This window comes from Nyctereutes procyonoides, unplaced genomic scaffold (genome assembly GCF_905146905.1).
Source record: "Nyctereutes procyonoides isolate TBG_1078 unplaced genomic scaffold, NYPRO_anot_genome, whole genome shotgun sequence".
NCBI lineage: Eukaryota > Metazoa > Chordata > Mammalia > Carnivora > Canidae > Nyctereutes > Nyctereutes procyonoides.
This window is the reverse complement of record NW_026575122.1, coordinates 6054870-6071241: the sequence shown is the minus strand read 5'-3', so window position 1 is coordinate 6071241 and position 16372 is coordinate 6054870. Positions and strand designations below refer to the sequence as shown.

Below are 16372 nucleotides of genomic sequence, written 5' to 3'. Positions count from 1 at the left end.
CAAAAATATGCCAGTCATCCTTACATAAAAGTTATTCTGAGACTATGCCAGGAAAAATACAAGCTGAGCCTGGGATATGCTGTTTTGGTAATAAAAGAAGTTTTCAAGGATGATAGAAACATCAAAGAAATACAGAAGTCAGCTTAAAGGGGTTATTCACCTTTATTCACCTCCTTATTCACCAAATGTGAGAAAATTTGAACATTAAAATTCCAATTACAAAGAAATATAAGGAATTAAATAAGACTTTAAAAATTCAGTTATATAAATAAATAAATGAAAATATAAATGAGAAAATCTTTTCCTTACCCTAGCATGTTTAAAAAAACAGGATAGCAATTACATTTACAGAAGCATCCAAAAAAATAAAATATTTAGAAATAAATTTCACCAAGGCGATGAAAGACTTTTATGCTGAACACTGCAAAATGAGTTGAAAGAATTTAAAGAAAAACTAAATAAATGAAAAGGCATATGTTTATGAATTGAAATAATTAGTAAGATAGTAAGAATTGGTAAGAAATGTCAGTAAGATGACAATACTCCAAAAAATTGGTCTTGATACACAATGTAATCCCTATCACAATTCCACCTGCATTTTTTTTTTCTTTTTGCAGAAATGGAAGAGCTAATCCTCAGATTTATATGGAATTACAGGGGACCCCCAAACAGCCAAAATAGCCAAAACAATCTTGAAAAAGAATAAAACTAAAAGTCTCATAACTCTCAATTTCCAAATATACTACAATGTATGTGTATAGTATATATATATAGTTTTATACACACCTATATAGTAATCAAAATATATATGCACATGTATATATGTACACTAATCAAAACAATGCGATATTGGCATAAGGAAAAAATGTAAATCTATGGAATAGATTTAGAAAGCAGAAGTAAACCTATTAATTTATGGTTAATTGATTTTCAACAAAGATGCCAAGGAATAGTTTTTTCAAAAATTGATGCTGAAACAATGGATATCCATATGGAAAAAAGCGAATTTGAACTCCTACCTTACAACATATATAAAAATTAACTCAAATATATTAAAGACCTAAATGTAGGAGCTAACATAATAAAATAATGAAACACTTAGAAGAAAACATAAGGGTAAATTTTCCTGACCTTGTATTTTTCCATTGATTCCTAGATATAACTCCAAAACAAGCACAAAAGAAAAAAAATCAAGAAATTGATCTTCATTAAAATTAAAATTTGGGGTGCATCAAAGGATATCATCAAAGAAGTGTAAATACAACTCACAAACTAAGACAATATTTACAAATTATATCTGATAACATACTAGTATCCAGAATATATAATGAACTGTTAAAACTCAGCAACAGAAGACAAACCACCCCTTCTGCATAGCAAAGGAAACGGTCAACATAATGAAAAGGAAACCTACAGAACAGGAGAAACTATTTATAAACCAGATATTTGATAAGTAGCTAGTATCTAAAATAATATACAACGAACTCATGCAATTTAATAGAAAAAAGCAATTAAAAAACGGGCAAAGTACTTAAATCCACATTTTCCAAGGAAACTGCAACCTCAGAAAAGATCTAATACCAAGACCAGCTGACTAAGCTGTTCTCAAATTCTTAGGCTGTCTCATTTCTCTACTTATTATCTCATATCTCTATTTTCCTGTTATTATCTCCTAAGATAACGTTTGTTGTTTTCAGCCACTAAGTTTTAGTATAGTTTATTGTTTGCTAATATATATAGTAAGTTTCTTGATAGAAGTGGTTTCGCATTATTTTGTCATTATATCCCCTTACCTAATTGAGCGACAAAAGTACTGTGGAACATGAAGAAATGTTCCACAAAAGGCATATTACAGGCCTAATTACCACACATATCTTTTATTCATGCTCACACTTTATCATTTGTTATTTAGAATGACTATGAGAACATATGTACCCTGCATTTGCCTTAGTAAGAATATGTCTTGGTAAATAAGGAGAAATACCCTGGTTCTCAGTGAAAGAAGTCTCTGCAGGAGCTATCTTAGCAAAAGGCAATAGATAGAAATATTCACCTGGACCATCTTGCTCATTGGTTAACTAATATACTTTGAACTGCCTGATTTCTTCTATTTTCACCCAGTGGAATGCCTGTCCAAGATGTAAGGTCCACACTGAGACTCTCTTTAGGGTCTCAACTCTAGCACAAAGTTAGTTTCACCATTGTTTTTCCTAGTGACTGGAGGAGCCATTGTATATACAAATTAGACTAACTGATGAATAAATATCAGCCTTCTAGATTTACTGAAGTTATAAAAGCAAATCAAATCAAGAGATGAGTTGAAGCCACAATCAGGACTACAGATATCATCCTATTGGCCCCATCATTTTGGCTATACACTAGACTCATGCCAGCTCTATGGGAAGGAAGGAATCCTCAGAAATGCCCAGTAATTCTTTCAATTTGTAGCTATGTCTTTACTTTGTGAATTGCCTTTAATGGTTTCTGGAACAGAAAAACTAATAAACTTCCAAAGTTCTGAGCACCAGATTTCTGCTGCATCCTTTCACCCTCCCCTAAATTTAATTTAAAACAAACACAATACACACAAACACCGGCAGCAACATGGGAGTAAAACCACACTCTGATTTTTTTAACCCTTATGAGTACTCAAATGGTTTATTTTGAAATATCAAACATACTTTCAAAAATAGTTCTCATAAAATTTTGCACATACTTTCCTGGGAACATAGAGCACATATTTAGGCTTTTGGCATATATCTAAAAGCACAGGGTATTTTTTTGTGCCATTTTATTATATTGGAGGAGGTTCAAGTAAATAACTTTTTAGAGATATGATAATATACTTCCAGCAAAACCACATTACCATAAGATCTAGAGTAAAGAGACTTCTTTCAAATACTCAGACCTAATCTCTAATCTCTTAACAATTCAGGAGTTGGGAGATGAGCTTTTTAAAAAGACTTACATAGAGTGCCAAAATGGAAAACTACTCTTTCAATAAACATTTAATAGAAGAAAGTGCATCTTGCCACAAAACTTATAGCCAAAGTTAAGGACCAATGTTTCTTACATCATTCTTGGAATAGCAAAAAAAAAAAAAAAAAAAAAAAGAGAGAGAGAGAGAGAGACAACCTGAATATATCAAAAATTAATTTGAAAGAAGCACATCAGTCAACTCAGTGATAACAAATTCTACATCATTCATATTTAAAAATGTAGATATTATATGGGTCACTTATACTGTCATTGATATTCCTCAAAGGACAACTTTTCAAATAAGATATTCAATCTCCCTGTATTCCTAGTTGTTTCTACTTTATTGATACATCTGCAAGTGAACTGAAAGAAAAACAGTGAAAAATAATTTTTGCCATATTGAACTTTTATACCCGAATAAACACTATTATATTTTGAAGAAAAATAATCATATATTATGCTTTTCCTCTAGTATGCTGGTATCAAGTGATGGTCTGAAAAATATCTTTTAATTTACGCAGAATTGAAGGATAAGTGATTGGCATAATGACTATTTAACCTCAGTGACAAACTACACATTTAAAAGTAGGTTATTTTTCCCGGGATACATATTATGAAATATAAATGAGGATTGATGGTAGCCTGAATTAAAAAGTCAATAATCCTCCAGAGAACATTTCAAGCCATTTGTTACAGTCATTTTTAGTTAGGAAGTGCACTCTATGAACTCGTCTTTCCTTGCTGTTGGTATTGCATGAATAAAGAAACTGATGAAGACCACCAAAGAGTTTTCACATTGGATTTAGAAACCAATCTGTGTGTTATCATGAAGATCTTTAAATAAGGCTCCCAATATTTTAAGCAAAAGGTAATATTTAAAGTAAATGTCTATACAGTGAAAATTTCCTAATGATATTCAAATTCTCACCAAAATTACTCAGGAAGAAATTTATTTAATATGATATTATCTAAGAAAATCAAATGATACCTATATTAAATAGTATATTATGTGCTCATGTATATAAACATGTTAAGTAGTTGAGATTATTACATACTGATCAATTTCATTCTAGAAAATATAGTTTCTGTCTCTTAAGATGGGAGCATATACAAGAATGTAAATATATGCATTGTATTCATAAATAAAATTTAAGAAATGTATAAAATACACCGTTCTTTCTGAATTTTAAGAAAATAATTTATAAATATTTATTGGGCAACTTCTAAGGGTAGCATATTGTGCTAGATGACTATCTCCTCATCTTTCAAACGCTCTGTTTTATGCATTGACATGTTGAATAAGTATTGAGTACAGGTTTTGACATTAACCGAATGAACATTAAAAAAAATGCATTCTTGACTTAAATTGTCTTATCTGGTAGCAATCATAAAATAAATGTTCCCATAGATATAATAACTACTGGAATATGATTATTTGTAAGTTAAATGTAAAGTCTGAAAATTAGATGTTTAGCAGTTATATATAAGGTATATTTGAAGTCCTTGAAAAATTATATTTTAAAATGTAAAGGTCAAAATATTATCAAAGCATTTATAGTAGTTTGGAGAGGCATTAATTAATAACTCACCTCAAATCGAGTAACTTCTCAAAGAAACTGAACTACTTCTTTCCACGAGCCAGTTAAGATAAAATTATCATATGACTATATTGAACTAATATAATAAAATTGTATTTAGTTTATCTAATGGTTCTTAGACCATAAAGCATAATCAGATACCGTATATGGGGGACTAGTTGCTCTAAGAATACATACCTAAGGTGAATACTTTTAAACAAGCTATAGAAATTAAAATGAAAACGAGGTTTTGATACTAAAAATTAAATGTAGAATAAAAAAAGCAGATAGGCTAAAGAAAATACAGTAAAAATAGTGTAATTATATTTTGCTCGGTCTCTCTTCCTGCCATGGAATCAGTTGTGAAGATTTATCAGCTCAAAACCATACAGTGCTGAATAATATTAATAGATATAAAACTTAGTAAAAGTTGGTGGATATATTTCTTAAAGCTCTATAATAACTTCACTGTATTAAAATAAATCAATGTTTTTCTCGATATCAGAAAGTATCTAATAGAATCTAATCATCTTTCTAATCTAGTTGAGAAAGGATCTAATGAAAAAATGGATGTCTATAATACTAAGCCCTGCTCTTTTCAACCTTTCACTTTCATTCTGTGATCTTTCTTTAGAAATCTCTGCATTGTTTCAGAAAGTATGAAAACAGCATAACCTGGGTGCTTTGGAAGTCTGACTTTAGAGTCAAGAAGCAGAGATCACTGACCCAATACAATGACTGCAATCTAACTGAAAACAATAATGAATTTAAGGTGAATTGTCAGGTCACTGGTGTGTAAACTAAACATTGGATTTTTTTTTTTCCCCTTTTTCTCCATGCCATTATCTTGTATTCTTTGAAGGACTCTATCACTGCTCTTCCACAAATTATTCACACAGCTGCAACTGTTAGAAAAGGTTCTTAGAAAGCTTGAGGCTAAGAATATAAATGTCTCTGAAGCAGTGCTGACTCACAGCGGCATCTGGATTGTTCTGTTTGCATTACGACTTCCTTTGTCATTAAAGCAACTTTCCTATGAAAAATTACAGACAGAGTTTAATAAATATTTTAAATGCTACTGAGCTTGTCCAATGCCTTTTGTCTCTGACATTATTAAAGCCATCAATTTCTCTTTAACTTTGTCCCAAAGCAGTCTTTTTATATTCATGACTTTCACACTGCCTCTTGTCAATATTACAAAACTCTCTGATCACATTATTGCAGCCTTCATAAAAATGTAGAGGATTCAACAAATGTTGGAGGCAAAACATAAATTAACAACAACATACTTATGGTCATAAACTTTTGTGATTTTTCTGTTAGGTCTTCCCATTTATCCTACAGTAGTCTAACAAATCACAACTTTTTAAGCTATTTTGAAAGGGATGGCAGTCTATCCTAGTTTAATGAACTTAGATCCATTCTACTAATCCTTAAAGTTAGTGGTCCTTTTAATCCCCAATTTTAAAAAATGTCAAAAGCCATCATTTACAAAAATGCTCTCTGACACAAAACATAGCCAAAGCATTCAAGGCAATAAGAGAGAACATTCTTTTTCTCAATCCATGAAAAAAGAATTAATGAAAAAAATAATTTAATGTCTGGCACATGATGGATACTGGTTTTTTTTAGACTTTGTTTACTTTCATTTAATATATATTTAATTTAAACAAATTTTCAGGAGATCCCACATTAATTATTTGAGGCAGGGAATGTGCAGTAGATACATTCTAGTAACCCCTTCACATATACCCCCGAATATCCGAAGGTATCTCTGACACATACTCTATGTTCTAAGGGATAAAATATCTAATTTCTCTAAGTTCCCCCGTTTATAAAGTTTGAAACCCTTCCTAGAATTAAACAGATTAAAAGAAACAATATACAGCAAGTTGAAATATTAGTTGTCTTAACTCACACTCACTTTGCTTTCCAGAAATCATATTTTTGCTATTACATGCAGAGTGACTGAGACTGAATAGGACAAATGACAAATGTATGTAATTTCACTACTCAATACCAGCTGACTAATAGAAATGGACTTTTTAGAGATTCAAATTGGAAGTGGCCTAAACCCACATATGGGTTCAATAGGATAGAAAAGCCATACTTGATCAGCTATATCTGCCAGGACTAGAGAAGGGGAAATGGAAGCAATAAACATTTTGCAAACTTGCTTAGTGTTTAAGATGTAAATAAGGACCCTATCCAAATACAATATATAACCAGATTCATTCAAAACTGCCTGTAAAAAAAAAAAATTAACGCAACAAGTGAAACTTTTAAGCTCTTCCTCAATCATATTTGTACCCCATTGGCCAGATAAAGAATAAATACATGCCTACCCTGTAAAAAGGCAGCTTTTGTGACTGGAGAGCAAGAAAAAACAGTTGCATTAGTTAGAGCTTAAAAAGATACAGAAAACATATGTCTTTCAATGTAATATTAAAATGTGTGGCAAAAAAAATTATAACTTTCCTTAAAGCTATTATTCTAGCTAGACTTATCTTTTTTCCACCACTTGTATAAGAAATGGAAAAACTTGAAAGACTTGTAAGACCATAAAATATAAAACACTTTGTATCAGACAGGATTACTCAAGAGGCAGAGGTCACATCACAACTTGGAATTGAGTGATTTGGGGAGACTTACTGTCACTCTTTCAGTGCTTTTTTCTTCATTTGAAAAATAAAGGTTACGATGAAACAGTGTGATGGCATTTTAAAATATAAAATGCCTTGCAGATAGCAAGAAATGAATTTATGATAATATTGTTGATGCAAATCCTCATGAAAATCTTTTCAATTGAGTGATGATAATTACAAATATTAAATAATTTTCCTCAGGGATTTTTTTTATTGCAAACTACTTTATGCAAAAGCAAAAAAAAAAAAATCTGTAGGTTTCGAGGGTTAAATTCATCTACAGTTATACCAGTGCTAACACACTGAGGATTATAATGTCCCGATTTCAAAATGAGCTTTCTGATAGGAATTATAGATGCAATCTACCTGTCATTAGAGTTAGCCATATAATTCTAAACCATAATATTAATTTACTAAAAACATACAGACCAGCTCATTTGAAAAAGGGACTCGAATTAAGCAGCAGTCAGCTTCGTTTTTTGTTGTTGTGTTTGTTTTTATTTATTTAAATTCAAGTTAGTTAATAGTGTATCATTAATTTTGGGAAAGAATTCAGCAATTCACCAGTTGCACATAACACTCAATGCTCATTACATCATGTGCCCTCCTTAATGCCCATCACCCAGTCCCCCCACCCGCCTCTCCTCCAGCAACCCTCTGTTGTTCCCTATAGTTAAGAATGTCTTATGGTTTGTCTCCCTCTCTGTTTTTATCCTATTTTGTTTTTTCTCCCTTTCCCCTATGTTCATCAGTTGTTTCTTAAATTCCACACAGGACTGAAAGCATATGGTGGCTGTCTTTCTCTGACTGACTTATTTTGCTTAGCATTATACCCTCTAGTTCCATCCACATCATTGCAAATGGAAGTAAGCTTTTATTTAAGCAAGCATTACTTTATATATATTTTAATCAATAACTGTCAAAAGAAACCTGTGTTACAAAACTATAAACAAAACTGCAGCTAAGTCTCAAATCTCAACAAAGGAAAAATGTGCTATTTTAGACTTAATGCATTTGATAATTTTTAGAATATCCCCTCACTTAATGGACAGTGACATGGGTTGTTGTTTTTTTCTCTCTAGCTGAAACCTAGTAATTTTATCATCTACAGACATTATCAGAATCTACCCCTGCTTCATATAAATCCATGAACCACATGAAACCAGACCAATCAGAGCTTGAGGCCCATGTTCTGCATGTACAGCCACCTGTAGCTGGAAACTTCTTAAACTGAGTCTTGTTTTTTTTTTCAATTACAAAATTAGCATATTAATAATAATTGCCTCAAGGATTTTGGGGAAAAAAGAGATCATGCATATAAAAAAGACATTTAAAATGTTGCAAAATAGATATTACTCATTCAAGTTGGCTCTAATTTATTTCTCTTTAATTTCTTGTTTTTTTTATTTCTGAATATACTGCATATTGATTATTAACAATACATTATACAGAGGAGGCGGATAAAATATTAATCACCTCTCTCACCACAGAGTTTTGAAATATCCAGTTTTAATCTTTCAATGTGCTTTAAGTTTCACCTCTATCCTTATACAGCATATATGCACACATTTGTTTCTCAAATGTGAATTTATTCTCTATATATTACTTTGTATTTATTTTTTAATTTTAGATATTTTAGACATATTTGAGGACAATATATGTAAATGGGTTTATTGTTTTTAATAGATTAATAATTTTTGCAGTTAAGAGTACATGATAATTTCTTCAATTTTAATGATGGCATGGGTCACAGTTTCATACTATTATACATAAGTGTGCATAAAAATCATTCTTGTACCAACATACTACTATTGCTTTTGATTTTCCAGATAAGCTGAATCAAAGAATTGCTAAATTGAAAAGTACATGTATTTAAAATCGAATGTTAAATTACTATGTTAATATTTTATAGAAATCCCTTCTCTCAAAACTAACCACAGTAGGGGAGGGTGCATTTTCCAGAAATTCATCTGAAATGGATGTTCTTAATTTGTTTAAATTTGGTAAATGGTTCCTCATTTTAAATAAATCAGATTTCATTGTTTGCTACTTGAATATGTTTTCCTATACTCATTAGTCATTTTGATTCCTTTTATGAATGGCCTGTTCATAGCTTTTACCCATTTTTTCTTGTGATTATATAGGGATATTTATTCTACTAGAGAAATGTACAACAATCCTTTAGTTCTTATTTGTGCTGTAAATGTTTCATCCAGTGTATTTTGAATGACTAAATATGGGATATTTTTATTTATGGTGACCCATGAAACAACTCTTTCATTACTATTGGATTTCTTGTCTTGCTAAAGAAAAACACCCATACACTGACACCTTCAGTTAAATAAATATTTTCCTTAACAATTAACAGCCTAAATTTATTTTTCTTTTTAACACAATTATATTTCTAATTAGATTATAATGTAGTTTATGCTCCAACTTGTGGGTAAATGTTAAAAATGCTTACATAATGTATGAGAAACCCTAATTTTCTTTCAGTGGCATTGATTATTTTAATATGTCATTCAAGAATGAAGCAATATATTTTCAATAATTGTATATCCTTTCTTCATCACACCGTGTATAATAATTTTTCAATCACTATATATATTTTTTCATTGTATATTTTATTTTTATTTTACATATCACATATATGCACATATATTTTCATGTTTAAAATGATTTTACAGGGACTCCTGGGTGGCTCAGAGGTTTAGCGCCTGCCTTCTGCCCAGGGTGCGATCCTGGAGACCCGGGATTGAGTTCCACATCAGGCTCCCGGCATGGAGCCTGCTTCTCCCTCTGCCTGTGTCTCTGCCTCTCTCTGTCTCTCATGAATGAATAAATCAAATCTTAAAAAATAAATAAATAAATAAATAAATAAATAAATAAATAAATAAATAAATAAAATGATTTTACATATTACTGCTCTTTTCTGTATTTTAACCACCTCATGAATCTGTACTATATTCTTTAGTTAATGTCGATTTATTTTTTTTAATTTTTTTGTTGATTTAAATTAAGTTTTGATATCCCTTACAACAAATTCATTCACACTACTGGTAATTTCATCAGGTTTTTTTTTTCCTACATTTACTCTTTTATTAGAAGAAGTAGCAGCAGAGAGGGGGAAAAGAAGTAAGGGGAGAAGAAAAAAAAGAAATGTAGGGAGGAAGGGAAGAAGAAAGGTAAAAACAGATTTTTGGAATTCTGGTTGAAATTGTATTAAATCTATAATTTAAAAAGCTGTGGAATTATTTTATTATTACCTTTTTCCCATGCAGTTATTTTAATACATGATATCTCCCAATATAAGAATATGGTATATTGTTCCATTTATTTACATTATTTTTGAAGTCCTTTAGTTAGAATCTGAATTTTTTTCTACTAACTTTTTTTAACATTTTCTTTTTTTTCTGTTAATGGAAAATGTGTTTATATAGATTATAAGTTGCTAAGTGCCTATGAGCCCTAATTTTCTTTTAGTAAAAAAGCTTTTAGATTTCGATCTCTTGGGTTTCAGAGTTAAGCCATCCTATCGTCTGCAAATATATATTAAAAAGTTGTCTATCTTCTAATATGTATATGCTTAAACTCCAAAACAATTGAGTGATAGTGGAGATGGATAATAGGTGGTACCCCTGAAAAAAAAGGATAACCCTGGCTTATTTCTCTTTTACAGGAAACATCCATTATATTAGTTAGCATTTTAAAAATAAGCATTGTAAGGTATAGGCTTATTCTTTTCATATCTAATTTAGTATATTATGGTATACTATTTTTTTTTAAGATTTTATTTATTTGAGGCACAGAGTCCCTGTGAGCACACAAGCACACACAAATAGGGAGTAGGGAGCAAAGGCAGACGGAGAAACAGACACTCCCCACAGAGGCTGGAAGCTCCACACAGGGCTGGATCCCAGAACCCGGACATTATGACCTGAGCTGAAGGCGGATACTTAACCGACTGAGCCACCCAAGTACCCCTAGGGTATACTAATTTTATCAGTTACATTTCAGCTATTTTTCAGCATTTTATATATATGTGATATGGATATACATGAGAAAAAAACATATATATGACAGCACTAATGTTACAGCCATCCGTCTACCTATAATCTAAACACAACATATATATCAAACACAGTCATTGAGTTACTACAATCTTCTTTACTTTTGCTTAGGTTTTGTTCATTAATCTGTTAATTTTTTAACTGTACATTAAAATCCTCACTATTATTATACCTTTATCAAAAAATCCTTTGATTCTTATATTCTCCTTGATGCAATTTTAATATATATATATTAGGTACATAAAAGCTTTTGATTCTTGTACGTTCAAATGTTTTTACTATGGGGAAATATTTTTTTTTATTCGAGCCAATGTGTTTAAGCCTAACTAACACTTCCGTAAAAGTTCTGGGCCTCCAGAACTCCTGTTTATTCATGGAGGACACACCACCAAGATACCAGATTTTAGTTGGAACCCCAATGAGCCGTGGGTCATTTGCTCGGTGTCTGAGGATAACATCATGCAAATCTGGCGAAAGGCTGAAAATATTTACAACGATGGAGTCAGATGTGATGACATTGGAACTGGAGGGGCAAGGATCTTAAAACCCAGGGTATAAGAGATGCTTCTATTGAATGTAAGGCTACACGGATGCTTGGTTTATCAAGCGCCGAAAAGGCCTTGTATAGTAGGAATTGTGTGATGGCACATGGCGTTCTTTACCTTCTGATTCTAGCACTTTCAAGTGAGCTATTGCGTACCGTATCATATCGTGGCTTTTAGGAAAGAAAGGAATGTTGTTTAAGAATAAACATCACCATTGTTTTAAAATACAAGTAGCAGGGTACTGCCTTTGATTCAACTATTTTAAGTCCTTGTTTTCTCAAACTAAGTGCTTGCTCTTCCCAAATATGCAAGGATGACTTTTACACTTTTTGCCTCCAACACTTGTTGATTGGCTTTGCAGAAATAAAGTTTTAAAATAATTTGTTTTCATTTACTATAGATTTAATTTACTATTGATTTCATTTAATTTATTTTCTACACAACTGATCAATCACTTTATCATCAATATGTTTTCATTTCTTTTTAGGTGTTTCTATCACATAACAACTAACTTTTTAGGTGCAAGTATCACATAGCTGAATTTTTATTCCTAAACATTCATTTTGAAGTAGAAGTTCAAACCACATATATCTATTGTCATGCACATAATATTTCTTTTAATTTTTCATTTAATTTTATACTTGTATCATACATTATTGCTATTTCCTTTTTTTTTTCGGACTTCCTCTTACCTATATTGCACCAACAAACTCCCTTCGTATTCCTTCTTCTTCAATCTCTTGTGAAATCTCCATCTTTAACTGTCATACGAAAATCTCTTTTGTCAAGTTATATCTAAGAATTAAATAATAGCTACTCCTAACTCAGGATGTAAGATCACCTCTATCTAAAATAGAGTTTTAGAATTTTTTGTTCCTTTGCTTCTTTTTACTCCTCACGTTCACTCTCAAACCTGGAAAAACGAAAACAGGACCAGCAAAAATGCGTACTCAAACACATGATGGAAAGAGGAATCCTTTTATTTTGGGGGCTTATTTAGGGATTAGAATTTAGAGATCTATAAGTTGTCTGAGGAAGAAGCAGATACCTGACTATAGCAGACATGGTCCAATTTGTAATTACTCAGACTTGGGTCACCCCTCCCATTGCCTGCTAATTATAAAGTCATATCCATAGTTGGAGGCTTTTATTTTCTCTTTTATTAGTGTTCATGTATTATCTTTCTGTCATGGCATTATCATTGACTCAATCTCACACTTTATACAAAAAATTAACTAAAAATTTAAACTGCAGGATACAGAACTATAAAACTTTTAGGAAAATACATAGGAAAAATTCTTCACTATTTAGGAATGAGCAAAGAATTCTTAGATTTGACTTTAAAAACAGTATTCATTAAAAAGAAAAAAAAAAGGTAAATGGACCTCATCAAAATTCAAAATTTTTGTTCTAGAAAAAAGGCCTCTGAAATGGATTAAATACAAGCTACAGAGTGGGACAAAATATTTCTAAACCAGATAAAAGAACAACAAAAGAATATCTAAAGAACTATCAAAACAAAAGAATATGTAAAGAACTATTAAAACTCAACAGTAAAAAAAGTAATTCAATTAGAAAATTGCTAAGTGATATAAGAGGACATATTATTGGAGATCATATACAGATGGCAAGTAACCACATGAAAAGATGTTTGGCTTCATTAACTATCACATAAATGCAAATTAACATGACAATAAGATTTCACCACACATATCAGAATGACTGAAATAACACCAGTCATAATGCCAAGTGTTGGCCATGTTGCAAAGAAACTGAATCACTCGTACACTGCTGGTGATAATGTACAATGGTACAAGCACTCTATCAGTCACACACACACACACACACACACAAATCTAAACATGAAACTACCATTTGACTTAGCAATTAAATTCCTGAGTATTTATCCCAGGGACATGAAAATTTGATTTCATATAAAAACCTCCACATGAATACTTTTTGCAGTGCTGTTTGTAATAGAAAATAACGAATCAGCCTAAATGTCCTTCCATAGGTACATGAACAAACAAACTCTACTATATCCATACCATGGAATACTATTGAAAAAAAAAGGGATAAACTATTGATACAACAGCATAGATGAATCTCCAGATAATGTGCTCAATGGAGGAAAAAAGTCCAATCCCCAAAGGTTATCTACTCTATTATTCCATTTACACAACACTCTCAAAATAATTAATTATAGAAACGATGAACAGATTTGTGAATGTCAGTGGTTAATGAGGGGGTGTGGACAGAAAGAAGTGGGTATGGCTATAAAAGGGCAACTTTAGGGATCCTTGGGGTGATAGAATTGAGCTCTTGTCTTTGATGTTATCAACTTCAATATACTGGTTCTTTTTTTTTTTTTTTAAGATTTTATTTATTTATTCATGAGAGACACAGAGAGAGGCAGAGACACATGCAGGGGAAGAAGCAGGCTCCCTGCAGGGAGCCCGATGTGGGACTCGATCCCCGGACTCCAGGATCATGACCTGAGCCGAAGGCAGATGCTCAACTGCTGAGCTGTCTAGGCGTCCCAGTATCCTGGCTCTTACATTGTACTATAGTTTTGCAAGATGTTACCAATGGGATAAAATGGTGAAAGGGATTAAAGGATGTTTTTGCATCATTTCCTTAAAACTGCATAAGAACCTACAGTTATCTCAAAATAAAAAAGTTTAATGAAAATGTTACTGATCTACTTTCAATAAAACATGATTTATTTCAGTAATGAAGAAAAGCCCACCCTGTGTAGCTCAAAGAAAATGATTCATCCTATTGCAACCATTATAATGCCATTCTAATTTTCCTGGGCAATCCTTCATTCCTAGCTTCTCCATACTCTGCGTTCTCACAGCTTTGGTTCCCTAATAGTGCACTTGACACATCTCTCTGCTGACGTGTGCCCGGCAGGAGGGAGAGCTTGCATGTGTATGTTCCCATACTCCTAGTGCCGGCTGCTGCCATCAACAACTAGAGGTGGCTACCTCTCAAGCTAATGTGATGTTCAACTCAGAAATGGCATGTTTCCTGTATGTTTATTTGCAAATAATGTTGCCACCACAGAGCCAAATTTAAAAAATGGGAGACAATGATTTGTCCCTCTAAATTATTCACATTCCCAAGCAATCCACTACATAAGTATGTACCACAACATATTTAGTCCTAATTTTCTCTCAATTTATTCCCCTTTCCTACCGTAAATTTACTGTGCAACTCCACTATTTCTAGCCTTTGTAATGTAAAATCTATTAAGTGATCTTATTTCCTACATTCCTGTACAAATCCATTCTCCACATCTTGGCCAAATTATGTTTAAATTGAGAGTAGGACGTTGCACCTACTCTAAATGAATGAATGATTTCTGCTTTCTGTGCCTTTCCACTCTGTAGTATTGTCCCTTAATTAGCATATATTTTTAAAAAATCTAACTCTCCTAAACTATTCAGTATCACCTTTGATAATTTGGCCAGAGAAGATATAGAATATTCTAACCAGGTGTACTGTAGCCAATTGGAAAAATTGAGAGTATAATTTAGAATTATTGAGAATAACTAATCTAAGAATTTTTTTAAAGTCTTTTTATATATAATCAAACAAAAATTAAAAAGAAATATTAAAATAATCATAATAGCATGCTAACAGGTAAATATTAATTTTTTATGTGTTAAAGTCTTTTCTGCATATTAAAATAGAATAAATAAAACACTGATTCATCACTCACTATATGAGTACTTATTGCTTATTTTTTTGCAGAAAACAGTATATAATATTAAAGTTAATTTTCTTCAGTGATTAAATTTGCTATTATTCAATCAGACAACAGCTTAAGTAAACTTAAATCAATAACCAATATTTATTATGGGAAGTATAACATTATTAATCATATATACATATACATATATACATAGATACATACATATACACACATATACATATACACATATACTCACGCAAATTTTTTAACATGTCTAGTACTTGATGCGATACAATAATAAAGTAATCACAACAATAAGGAATCATTTTTTTTGGAAATATAGTCCTATAAATTCTCAGTTTTCCTTAAAAAGAAACTGTAGTTTTCAGTTTTATCAATAGATGGCACTACTATTTACCGTATTTTTTTGCTACACTATGACTTAAAATATTTGCTAAAATATATCAGTTGATTAAATAATGCATTTTCTTCCTTCTAAAAGCTTACTTTCAGTAAACAATTATTATTTCCTTGACAGAGTTGATGTGTTAGCTTAAAATACTCACATTCAAACAGTTTTTAAAGCCATGATAATCACTTACAAAATGCTCGTTATCGTCCATAAAATTTCCCAGATACTTTCTAAGAAATATTTTTTAATCTTTACTTGTAAGACATCCTGACTTAAATTAGCATTTGTGAGAAAAAGGACTGTCGTACTTGTTAGGAGTAGTACTATCATTGGGTGTTTTGCTTGATAATTACTTGCTTTATTTTAAAATAATCAGTGCTCTTAAAAAGTGATTTAGAGGAAATGTGATATGATGGCATATATTAGGATTTGATGGCATATATT

The 16372-nt window shown here is 31.4% G+C and overlaps 1 protein-coding gene across 3 annotated transcripts in view; it reads right to left on the bottom strand.

The window, feature by feature from the left end:
* The window catches only part of FSTL5 (follistatin like 5), a 635479-nt gene that overhangs the window by 132685 nt on the left and 486422 nt on the right, over positions 1-16372 (bottom strand). The gene's annotated exons all lie outside the window — the stretch shown is intronic.